Source organism: Festucalex cinctus, chromosome 12, assembly GCF_051991245.1.
Source record: "Festucalex cinctus isolate MCC-2025b chromosome 12, RoL_Fcin_1.0, whole genome shotgun sequence".
NCBI lineage: Eukaryota > Metazoa > Chordata > Actinopteri > Syngnathiformes > Syngnathidae > Festucalex > Festucalex cinctus.
This window is the reverse complement of record NC_135422.1, coordinates 2,060,601-2,072,834: the sequence shown is the minus strand read 5'-3', so window position 1 is coordinate 2,072,834 and position 12,234 is coordinate 2,060,601.

Here is a 12,234-nt window from a genome sequence, read left to right as displayed (position 1 = left end):
AAAAGCCTCTTTCTTATATGCTCACTGGAATGTTGCTAATTTGCATTGGCAATGTTATCTGTCGAATTTTTTTTTCATTTTTTTTTTTAAATCTGGTTTTTAATTCAAAAAAATAAACACAAGATGTCGTGCCGCTTCACCGCAAGGTCAAGCGCTTATGCTGCAACTTAGCACAAAAGCAGGCGCCTGTCGTATCGTTCTTTTCTTTTGTTCATCTTTGTTGCACCGCGCTGTGGCTGCCGGGATAATTTCTCCTGGCCCGTGATTCAGCACGTTTGGCCTGCTGTGCACTTGATACCGCCAAAAGGGCACTGCACAGCCACACGCACGCATGCAGTCATGCTGATTCATTCGCTTTACATTTAAAGCTGAAGGATGTGTGGGAAATATGAGAGCGTGAGAAAGCAGTTTGATGAATATGCTGCTGATTATATTTCAACCTTCTATAGACAAAAAAAAAAAAAGAAATCATGTGGAAAAGGAGCAGACTTTTTCACCCCCAAAGGATGGTCGCGGTACATTCCCGGACGGAGCCGCAGATAGTGATGGATTCGCTCAGACGGCCGGCGACAGTGAAAAATGAGAGGATGGAAATTGTTCCATAGGTGACATATATACTGATGACTTGAGGGGGGAAAAAAAAGATAAAAGAAAATAAAGCTTTGGGATGCAGGGTGAAGATATAGGTGATGAATCAAGGAAAAGTGAGTGTGTAAATGCATACAGTATCTCAAAAACATTCATGATGGAGGGCATTAAAGGGATTTTTTTTTTTTTTTTTTTTAAGAGAGAGCTCAGTATTGTTCATTCGGTAGTCTTACCGATTCAATGCCTTATCAACATTGCTCTCTCTCTCTTTTTTTTTTTTTTTAAATTTTATTATTATTATTATTTAAAAAAAATTACGTGTATGCGTGCGTGCGTTTGTGTGCGCGTATGTGTGTGCGTGCGCATGCGTGCAAATACGTGTAAATTTCTACTCATTCACTCCCAGGACATTTTCGCTTCTTTTACTGCATTTTGACTGATTTTGCAAGGCCCATAGAATATTGTATTCTATTGCTATAAAAACATGGAACCTACCAAAAGAAAGATTAAAGTCTCTTCTTTCATCAGGAAAAAAAAGTATATTTCTGTCTGTTTCCATTTTTCATCAATTAACATTAGACTATGGCTAAGTTTCATCATTATTCACAAATCTATTTAAAATAGTGTGGAAAATAGCTTTTTGGTCTCTTATACTCTGCTGCCATCTACTGGCCGTTTTTATAAAAACTACAATTGCTTCAAGCATTCCCTTCAGTTCAGAGGTTGCATCAAAAGCCAAAACGTATAAATACATCTTTGGGAGCATGGTAATATTTACAATAGAACGTATTTATACGTTTTTTTGGGAGTAAATGAGTTAAGGAGAAAGTTGGTTTGTTTAGACTGATAGAGTTGAAACATTTAGCCCTCAGCCTAATAAGAAACTCATTAGCAATACAGAAAAAAAAACAAAGGCTGCTTTTAACCGTCTGGGGTTCATTTTCCTTCAGTCCAAGTCATGAAGCATTCATAGTAGAAATATGATGTACAACTGGCGAGCAATCAATCTTGGGTGTATTTTAACCTACTCTGGGGGCCTAAAAGGGAGAATGCTGAAACAGTGTGCCAGCCGATTGCAAGCTGTCAACAGCATTGTTGAAATATGCGGCTCTGCATGCTGACTCGCGGATGAATGATGTGGAATGGAATGGAAAATGGAATTTGTCAGTCGCAGAGGGGTTATTCCTGCCTCAAGTCCTTTTACTTCCCTCGCTCAGGAGCTGAAACGGGCTTCTGTTTAGCCTGCTGCAGCGACGCTGCTGCAAGAAAAACAACCAGAGGTCAAATTGCAGTGAAGAATGGCAAACAAACGATTTTAAAGCAACGCGCGTTTACATAAATCAAAGTTATCCACGCATCCATTTTCGACTCATATTCTCGATTGGGCAGGGGGCAAACTGGAGTATTTTGTGCATTTGTCTGTAACAAAAGACAATTGGATACGTATCTTGATATATTTCAAAGTGGAATGGTTCAATTTGATTCGGTTCAGTAAACTTGCATCTTTTCAATATATATTTTTTTCATTTCCCTACTATGACACTAAGAGGAAGTCAACCTTAAAAACTCTTTGACTGCCACGTGTTATAAAACCAAAAAAATCCACAGCGCCAGCCGCTTTCGAGCATTTGAACTCATCTTTCAAGGTAAATAGAATATTGTTTGCCTTTACAACATATACAATGTGGCTAGTCTACTAAATGAAAGATTGCATTCCATTCATCGGAATTTTATTTCATTATTAATTGTCGCTGGCAGTCAAAGAATTAAATCTACAGCAGAATATGACGTCTCCCTTTTGGCAGACTTTATATGTCAACACTTGAACTCTCATTTTATTCGTTGCCTTCTTAATTTGCGCGACTGTAACTCTCTTCTCTAATTATACTCTCCGTGCGTTGGCGCAGCGCCAGCTGGGGAAAGTCATCCAATACGATCGGAGATTTTGTCAACTTGTGGATGACGTCATTCTTTGCAGGATGGTTGATCATTTTTTATTTCTTCTAATAGTGTCATTAAATGAATAGAATTAAGTGAGGAGAAACGGTGATTAGCTGAGTCTTCAGTCTCCCAAGTGGCCTTGAGGAACATTTTTTTAAAGTACAGTTTCAATGTTATACTGGAGCATATTAATCATTCATATGACCCCCGTCACCCCCACATCCCGCCCCACCTGGTGCCAGATTGTAGCTCTAAATATAACTCTCTCTCGCTCGCTCTCTTACACATATGGAATAACATTGTCAGACTTTATCATGCGTTGTGTCTCGCCAAAGTTTACATGCAAACAATAACGGTTAATGCATCGGAACAGGGGTGTCAAACTCACGTTGGGAAAATAACGGTATATAACTTAAAAAATGATTGCCGTCAATTATACGCAAATTTTCGCTATTTGTGTGCCTGCCCTAAATTACGGAGCTCAACTGTAATCATATTGTTCCAAAAAAACGAATGAGACGCCACAACACTGAATTCTGGACGTGTTAAATCGACCTGTTTTGCATATATATTGTTCCCAGAATGCATTGCGTGGCGCAGTTAAAGACGTTATAGAGACGCTAATCCTTGTCATATCTTTTTGTGTTATCAGTCATCGAATTTGAGTCGTATTTAACACCTTTGTAGGTCTATGATTAAAAAATAATAATAACAATAATTAAACAAACCGTAACTTTAAAAAAATTGACATCCAGTACGATTCCCCCGTACAAATTGCATTGCTCATCTGAAGACTGCTTGTGAAGTTACAAATTTGATATATTTTGATTGTGGCCGACTGATCAATTAGTCCCACATTACAATTTTTTTATTTTTTTATTTTTTTTAACTTTACAAAATGGTCTCACGGGCCGGATTAAACCCCTTTGCGGGCCTGATCCGGCCCGCGGGCCTTATGTTTGACACCCCTGCATTGGAAACACATATATTACAGTTTAAGTTGTCACAGAAAAAGCTCAGTGTTAACTTTACTGTCCAGATTTAATAACTGCATTTTTGGCATTGTTTTGTATTGGATGCATGTTGACGTTACATTTGTCAAGAAATTGACTCGACTTATTCTCACCATTGGTCTTTAAATCCATCATGTATCAATTTTCTGCTAATTGTGTCTTAGCTGCAGGAAACACGAAGGAAATGAATGAATGAATTCCAATGAATCAGTGTTGTGGAAACGCTGAAGATTTCGTACAGTCCAAAACGGAAACCAGATGTCTGATGTGATACTTGGTTGAAGTTGATGCGATTGGCGCATACGCAAAAGAATTATTATTATTTTTTTCTTTCTAAAAGTTGCCTGCCAATTTCAAAACACTTTCAACTTTACTCTTTCACAGATGGATTTGTGGAAGAATCCATCTGGTCTGTCAGTGCTAAAAAAAATAAATTAAAAAAAATCGAATCAGGCTGCCAAAATAACAGCCATTAAGCTGACAAATCTTTGCAATTCTTTGTATATTCTGGCAACAATGATAACAAATGCATATCCTGAAAAGTACTTTTTTGGAAGTGGCTTCCCGTTGCGGCATCTGCCAACGTCTTCTGGCAACTTTGCGCTCATTAGCAAGCAGACTGGTGGAAGAGTTTACTCCATCTGGTCCTCCAAAGCAGCACCCAACAAACTGCAATCTCACAGCATAATTCATACAAAAGACCCCATTGTAAAAAGATCCACACAAACTATGCAGATTTAAATAACATTACCCCCAAATGGTCGTTTCCCGCTGCTTACATCACTAACGCTAAATTAAAAAAAAAAAGAGCGCTTTTCGATTTACAAACATGCCAGTTTTCTCATCACACGCTCAGCAGGAAAGAACAATTGTTTGAAGATGAGTGTTTAGCTTTCAACAAAACGCAAATACCTCGCAGGCAGACATAAATGTTGCGACAAACTTTCATTTTTCAAGTGTTGATAAAAAAAGCGTGTATAAATCCAGACCATCTGTTCAAGTTTTGAAGTGAGCCCGAGGTGCTCTCGCAGAACTTTCGCTTGCTCGACTCAAATGCGGCCTTGCTGAAAGGAGTGCGAAAACAATTTGACATTCAAATCGCGAATGAATTTTAGTCTGAAGATTTTGGTGTCAGTGGAAGGCGGTTGCGCAGAAACACAGGACAAAAAACAAACAAAAAAACAACAACACCATGAAGTTTTGAATAAAACATTCTTGACTGGTGGCAAGAGAAACTATTTTCTGCTACATTGCCCTTGACCTCAAAGTCATACACACTCTTAAGTCGAATGCAATCAGAACAATCATTCCTTTAAAAAAAAAAAAAAAAAACTTATTTTTTTTATTTTTTATTTTTTTTTATTTTTATTAAAAATAAATAAATAAATTATTTGTATTTTTTTTATTTAAAAAAAACAAAAAAAAAACAAAAAAACAATCATTCCGACATACGGTAGAGTGATTCAGCGTTGGATGGGAAAAGTCCCGATCGCAGCGTGAATGACGTCGACGCACGTCTATTTAGGGCCGCCTCACTTCCAAGCGGCGGCTTTCAATTTCTCACATCGCTCTGTGCCGACGCTCCACTCTTCCTCATCTCAGCTCCACCAGCTGCACATCCGGCTGCACCAATTCAGACCAATCCAACAGTGCCAACCAACATTGCTGCTCAACGAAATGGGGCTGTGGAAAAAATGGATGTCCATTACAGGCACAAAAAAACAAAACAGAAGTGCCACCCCCGTCAAAGTCAGTGCTAGTACAAGAGTCTACAATGATTCGCTGTTATCATATATGAATGAGAACAGATAGCATCCACCAATACATTACCTGCGCCACAAGTTATACCTGATTTTGGCAAGTCTAAAATCTTTTGTCACCAAATTGCCAGATGCACCTGTTTTTATGCATGAATGAACAAAAGCTGTTTTTATTTACCTGATTAAAGAAGCGTTGTGATCCAGCTATTATAATATTTTAATTGTGGTATTTAATGGTGAAAACCAGGAAACTTTTGTCCACCTTTGTGAAGAGCTTTTCTTTATACATGCGAGGTTTTTTGTTTTTGTTTTTGTTTTGTTTTTTTTAATTACCACAACTACGGTCCTCCAAATTCAGGGCCGTCAAAGTTAAAGTGTTAACTCTGGAGTTTAATTTAAATTTTGTAAAGCATTTAAAAAAAAAAATACTCATTTAACTCTGTTTTATTTGTTTATTTGTTTAACCGTTGTATTTTACATGAAAAACGTACTCAATGATAAAAAATAAAATAAATATTTGAATTGTCTTTGAACTCTTTCTCTTTAATGATTTTTCATTCATTAAATCTGTTGGAGCCAATATATGTTGAATATGGTTTGGCCTTTTGAAATGTGAATCATGCCACCTAGTGGCCAGGTGTGTTTAAAAAAAACAGCACCCTTGAAAGCCACGTTGCAGCCTCATGAACAAGCCCCGAGTTGATTGAACCAGGTGTGCTGATTAGGAGCTGAAGTGCAGCAACTTTGTCAGCCGCACCTACAGGCTGTTTTTCTTTTTGATTTAGAGGCTACAGTTTATTTTGATTATAGCGTTTTGGATTTAATGTACATACACATCTGAACAAAGACGATCCAAAGGAGGACAATGGCCGGAAAGTGAAGTCATCAAAATGAAGTAAGTTAAGCAAATCTTTTATGTCTGTGGGAACGCGTTGGCAATATGCTTACAAAGAATCAAAATGTGGATCTTTGTTGGCCTTAAGTGAACATTGGATTGTTGGAAAGGAAATTAAGGCTACCAAAAAAAATCAGTAAATATATGTTACAGGCATTGTAGGAAATAGTATGAAAAAACGTGATTAATCAAGATTAATTACGGAACATTATGCGATTAATTCGTTTGGGGGGAAAAAAAAAAGTAATTGTTTGATAGCCATAGTATTTTCAAATTTAGTTTTTCAAAATCCTTTTGCTTAGATTTGAACGTCTAATAAAAATTGAGGTGAAAAAAGAAACATTTCTTTTATTAAATAATAAATATGGTTAGATTAAACAATCAGACCAAAAACCCATGCATGAAAAAAAACCAAACAACAACAACAGAGGGCTGAAGATGTGACAGAGTGGAATATTTGTATATGCTCTGTAAACATCAGCACAATAGCAGGATTACCATCCTCACGTTCTCTGGAGGATTTCATGGAGGGGGCGGTGCAAACTTTATAAAGACGAGATGACAACACAACTCGGATTTGTGTCAGGGATTTTTTATTTTTATTTATTTTTTTAAATCTCGCTCTGAAAAGAACGAGGAGGCAACAATGCACTCTACTGTTAGAATATCAGACTATGATTGATATTTCAATATTGTTTGCGCAGGGTCAAAAATAATTAAAGCATTCAATAGTAAATTGTGGTTTTAGTTTGCGGTGGTGTTGGAACTGTAGCGAGAGATCATAATAGATCGCACTTAATGTTGCGGCAGATGCAATTAAATAAGCTGTTAATTAACGTTGCTTCCTGCCCGTCCTGCATCAAATGGAAGTGAAAGTTAATTACTTCCTGGTGAACCCGATGCAGCGTAAAGCAGACAAATATCCTCTTCTGGTTGGCTAGACACTAAAACCGAGAATGACTATCGGACTTGGAGCAACTCTGAGATCGATCCTCGTCGTGTCCGTCCAAATTGCCGTGATTTCCTCATTTGTGGGACTTAACTATGGAATCAGAATCCTTGACAATACTCGAAACCTCGTAACTTCGGTTTCAATCTCCGAAAACATTTTTGTATGACTGAAAAAAAATGTTTTGAATCTCCAAAAAATTGTTTTGAATCTCCAAAAATATTTTTTTGAATGACTGAAAAATCACTGAAAAAGAAAGAAAAAAAAAAAAAAAAAAGGCCAAAGAAAATACATTTTTTAAAGTATGATAATTTGTGGGTGAAACACTGTAAAGTCATACTTTAAAACATTTCTGTCTTTTCTTGGCCTTTTTTTTTTTTTTTTTTTTTTTAAAGCTTTTTCAATAATTTTTCAGTCATTCCAAAAATATTTTTGGAGATTCAAAAACATTTTTTCAGTCATATAAAAATGTTTTCGGAGATTCAAACCGAAGTTATGTTTCGAGTATTGGCAGGATTCTGATTCCATACTTAACAAAACACTGTAATTAATGAGCTGGATTTTTATTTTGACTATTGCACACGAAGACCTCATCTTTCCTTTTGTTTCGTGATATTAAGACGTCTTAGTCGTGGATGCACATGTGAATATTCCGGGCCAACTGGTGGCTGTCGGTGACATTTCTCAGATTGCTTCCATTTGAAAGGGCAGCCTATTACACCTGAAACTATTGGTGATGAACTTTATGGCTATTTCAACCTCACATTAACGACACATAAACATGATGAGACATTCACATTGCAGCTCGTGTCTCCAGTGGGAATTAGTCGAGGCACCAGTTTGACTGATACAAGCAAGAAAAAATACTTCATTTACAAACCCTGATCAGAAAAGGGCTGACTATTTTCTTGCCAAAAATCTCAACATGTTTGTATACAGTATTAAAATTCCTTTTATTGTTTAGCTCAAGGGCAGCGTGGCAATGCTTATTTGTGACTCCATGTTGACTTATTCAAGGGCCAAGTGACCAGATGGAGGCTTGGCAGGTGGTTCCTTTTTGAAGGCGATGACAAACGTGTCCCACAAACGCTTATTCTCATCATAGAAACATAATAGCGGCTTTGATCTTCGACTGATGTTATTACTTCCTACATGTTTCATCTTTCGGCATCTCTTGCAACTCTTGCAGCATACCAGCCTTGCGCCAATGCTTGAAGTATTTCGCTGGCAAAGGCTGAAGATATCGACCAACTAAAAAGGTTCAGTTGGTTTCACCGGGTTTGACATTATTATATAATTGGCATCCAGAGAACATTGCAACGTGGCGACACATTGCCAAGTAAGCAACTGGGAATTTTTATTCTGTGGCAGATGGAAGTCATTTATTGTATTGACCAATTTAAAAAAAAATGTAACTATCTTTCTGTATTGCTGAACTTATAGTTGAAGCAACCCGAAATTTACACAAAATAAACACGACACAAAATGACACTTTTTTTTTTAAATTTTTTTTCTTCAGTACGTATTAGCTAGCTGAGGTTTACCTCAGCACGTCGAGGTTTCCTATTCGTACGCTTCCGTACAGCCCATGCAAGGACATCTTAGTCAAGGTTTCATCATTCGTCGAGGCCATGTGTTGTTACTTTGTATTTTTGTATACAAATGACGAGACTTTCTTTTTTCCTAACTCCCGTGGCTTTGTCTAGTTTTGGGTCCTAATTCCGGACCTCACGTGACATCATTCCTGCCTTATCCTCGGCTACCATCACTTGTCGACCTCTCAGACATTATCAATTAAAATTAAAAGGGATGGTCAAGATATTTTTTGTTTTTCGGAACCAATACCAGTACGAGTATTCATTCTTTGAGTACTCACAGATACAGAGTACTGATGCGTCTTGTGCTTTTAATGTATACAATTTTATTTAGCACAATGATTACAAAAAAAAATTGTAACATGGAAATAAAACACTGAGCTGGGATAGGCTCCCTAATAAGCAGCAATGGCCGCGGAAGGTGGGACAGGCTCTTGCGTTGGCCGTGATTAAATGGCAATCTTAACGATGAAACCAAAAAAAAAAAGAAGAAATAATCCGTTCCGCCGTCCAACTGTCGTCGTCATATAATTTTCATTAATCAGACACGAGCATGAAAGTGTGCGAATAAGATTTGATATTGAAGTTGGAATGAGGAAATAAATCCTCCGTGTTTCATTTCATTTCTCCCTCTTGCCAGTTATTAATGTCTGAGCTTTAATTGCGTTGTGAAGCGTGCTGATTCAATGCGCTTATTCTGCAAAGGATTTTTTTTTTTTTTTCTTACAAGCATCAAGAAGCTTTCAATGCGCCTGCTGAAATTATGTTAGCAGCACATAATGTTGTCCATTTTTTGCTCAGGGTGCTTAATTTTCCCGGCGTGTAAACGCTTGATTGACTGTTGCTAGTCTGTTTCATTTTTGAGAAGTCTGGTTGAAAAAAAAAAATGAATGTGAAATTGATTACCAAAAAAAAAAGCATGTTAGGTTTGGCTGCTCTGAAATTATTGTCCATCTTAATCTTCTCACCGCCTCTGCTGATTGTGATGATATGTTGCCAGAGGCGGAACAGCGACATGGTGAGTTGTAAGATTGATTTTTTTTAAAACAGACCTTGCTGCAAATCATCTCATAAAGGCAATTTGGTTGTCATGTCTTTTCCCCTCATGATCACGTGTTGTTGTTTGGTTTGTTCATGCAGGACATGTCATGTCATGTCAGGTGAGATGTGTTGTCAGCCATTCCAGGAACAGATGAGATAACAATATCTAAATAAATCACCGCTTCTGAGAATGTAGAGCCTCTGACAGCTCTGCCTATTGCTTGAACACACGGCACCAATCCCGATCATCATCATCATCATCATCATCATCATCATCATAATTCCTCGATCGATGAGGAGTCCATTCACTGCTCTAAGAGACTCCGGTTCCTCCGGCAGTTCACACTGTCCTCCATTCCCACTATTGGCAGCAGCAACTCTGAATGTCCAACATTTTTATATTTTTTTTTTTTTAACTTTTAGACTATTCAAGCCTCTGGTTGAGACGAATCAGCGGGTTATTTTCGGGCTAAGCATTGATAAAGTGTCTTGGAGGCTATTAAACGTTTCATTCTGTTAATAGTTTTGTTCAGCATCTGCACAAAAGCCAACGTTTCCGTCTTTGGGACACTTAAAACATTTAAAAAAAACAAAACGTATTTACACGTCAATGGGAGCAAATGAGTTAAAGAAGTTGTGGTAAACTGTCACATTTAATGCTTACCAGCTTCAACAAAATAGCAGTGCTGGCAATACTAAGCTAGCATTAGCACTGTAAACAAGCGGCTGTTTGCCATCCATCCACGCACTTTGCACACGTCACTACTCAATCTCCAATTTTCCTCATTCCAACGTGCTTGCATGAAGCGCCCTTTGCTATGCAATTCTCGCCTGTCATTAGGTTATCCATTTAAAATGTTATGCGCCAGTGAACCATCTGACTCAAGACACGTGGAGACATTTTGACACCAGTCATTTGTATTACCTGTCACCTATATAACAACATGTAGGCTAGCGCGCGGGCGTCATCTCACGTGTGGTGTGGCCTTTTTTTGTTTGTTTGTTTTTTAATTGAGAGGGTCAGAGTGTCTGCACAGGGCTGCTGTTGCAGATGGCTCATTTAAAAAAAAAGAAGAAAAAAAAAGTGTATGATAGAAGCCTCTCTATAATTCTTATTGGCTTGTCATCTCGCCATCATCCCGTCAACACTCCACCACCTGCTCACAAATGTGCCGACACCAGAAAAAGTGAAAACTTTTTTTTTTTCCTTTTTTTTTTTTTTTTAAACACAACACCTCAGCGGTAAAAAAAAAAAAAAAAAAGTGAAAATACTAAATGAAATCGAGCGTGTTTGAAATATGAACGTCATGAGCGAAAAGCACTAAATAGGCTCATGTTGGAAAATAGAAGATTTATTGAACACAATTCCAACAACATATTCAAACCGTTTCAAAACAACAACATATATTCAAACCAATTTTGCAAAGCTTCGCAAATGTTCAATATGCAGCTTCCGTGACAAGATGCACATTCTCCTTTGTGCTTTACTCTTTGAGGTTTCTTTTTTTTTTTTTTATGTCATGTCCAAATATGCTTTCCATGTGATGTATTTTTTAAATTAAATTACATTTTTTAATAATTATTTTTAATTCATTTAATTTGATGTATTTATTTTATTAAATTCAATTATTTAAATTATTTTTTTTATTTAAAGGTTTACTTGAAAACGTACGTTGCCATTGAGCATATTCCAAGGCCTTGTACGCACGCAAGGATTTTTTTTTTCCTGCTCCGACAATCTCATCACCGAACGGCACACATACAACAAATTAATATTCTGTTGCACCACCTGTCTCTATCCGGTCCTCCCGCGTGAACTCGCCAGCTCGAAGATGAGCAGACATTTCCGGTATCCGGAGGCGGGAACTTCTTGGCTTCTGGGTAGCCCACTTTTATAAAAATATATTTTTTTTAAATACATAAATAAAATCAAATAAGGAAGGCATACTTTGTTTCATTTAATGCACTATTCATCTTAATTCTAATTTTTTGTCTATCCCACACAAAAATCTTATGAACTGCAGTTATACAAGAGTATATACAAAAATAGCTTGAGCAAACAGTAGGCCATTAACAGAAACCATTTTGCATTAACATATTGCTTGGCACTGTAAAACCTTTTAGAGACGCCTCAAGGTTAGGGCCACTAAAATGCTTCAGCTTCTTCCATAAATAGTTCATTCATTCAATTAAATAGTGCCACAGATGTTTTCTCTTTTTTTTTTCTTTTTTTTTAATACATACTGTCTATATATATTCTGACCAAACTATTGACAATTCTAAAGTTGCAGTTTCTCCTAATTGAGATATTCTTCCATGATCCAACTGGCCGAGGCACACAAGCACTTTAGAACTTTTTAATGGGCCGGTGACAGAATGGCGACGTGAACGCTTAATGACGAGGACAAAAGAGGTCGTTCTCTTACCTTAAGTACGGCGGCGATTTATCGAT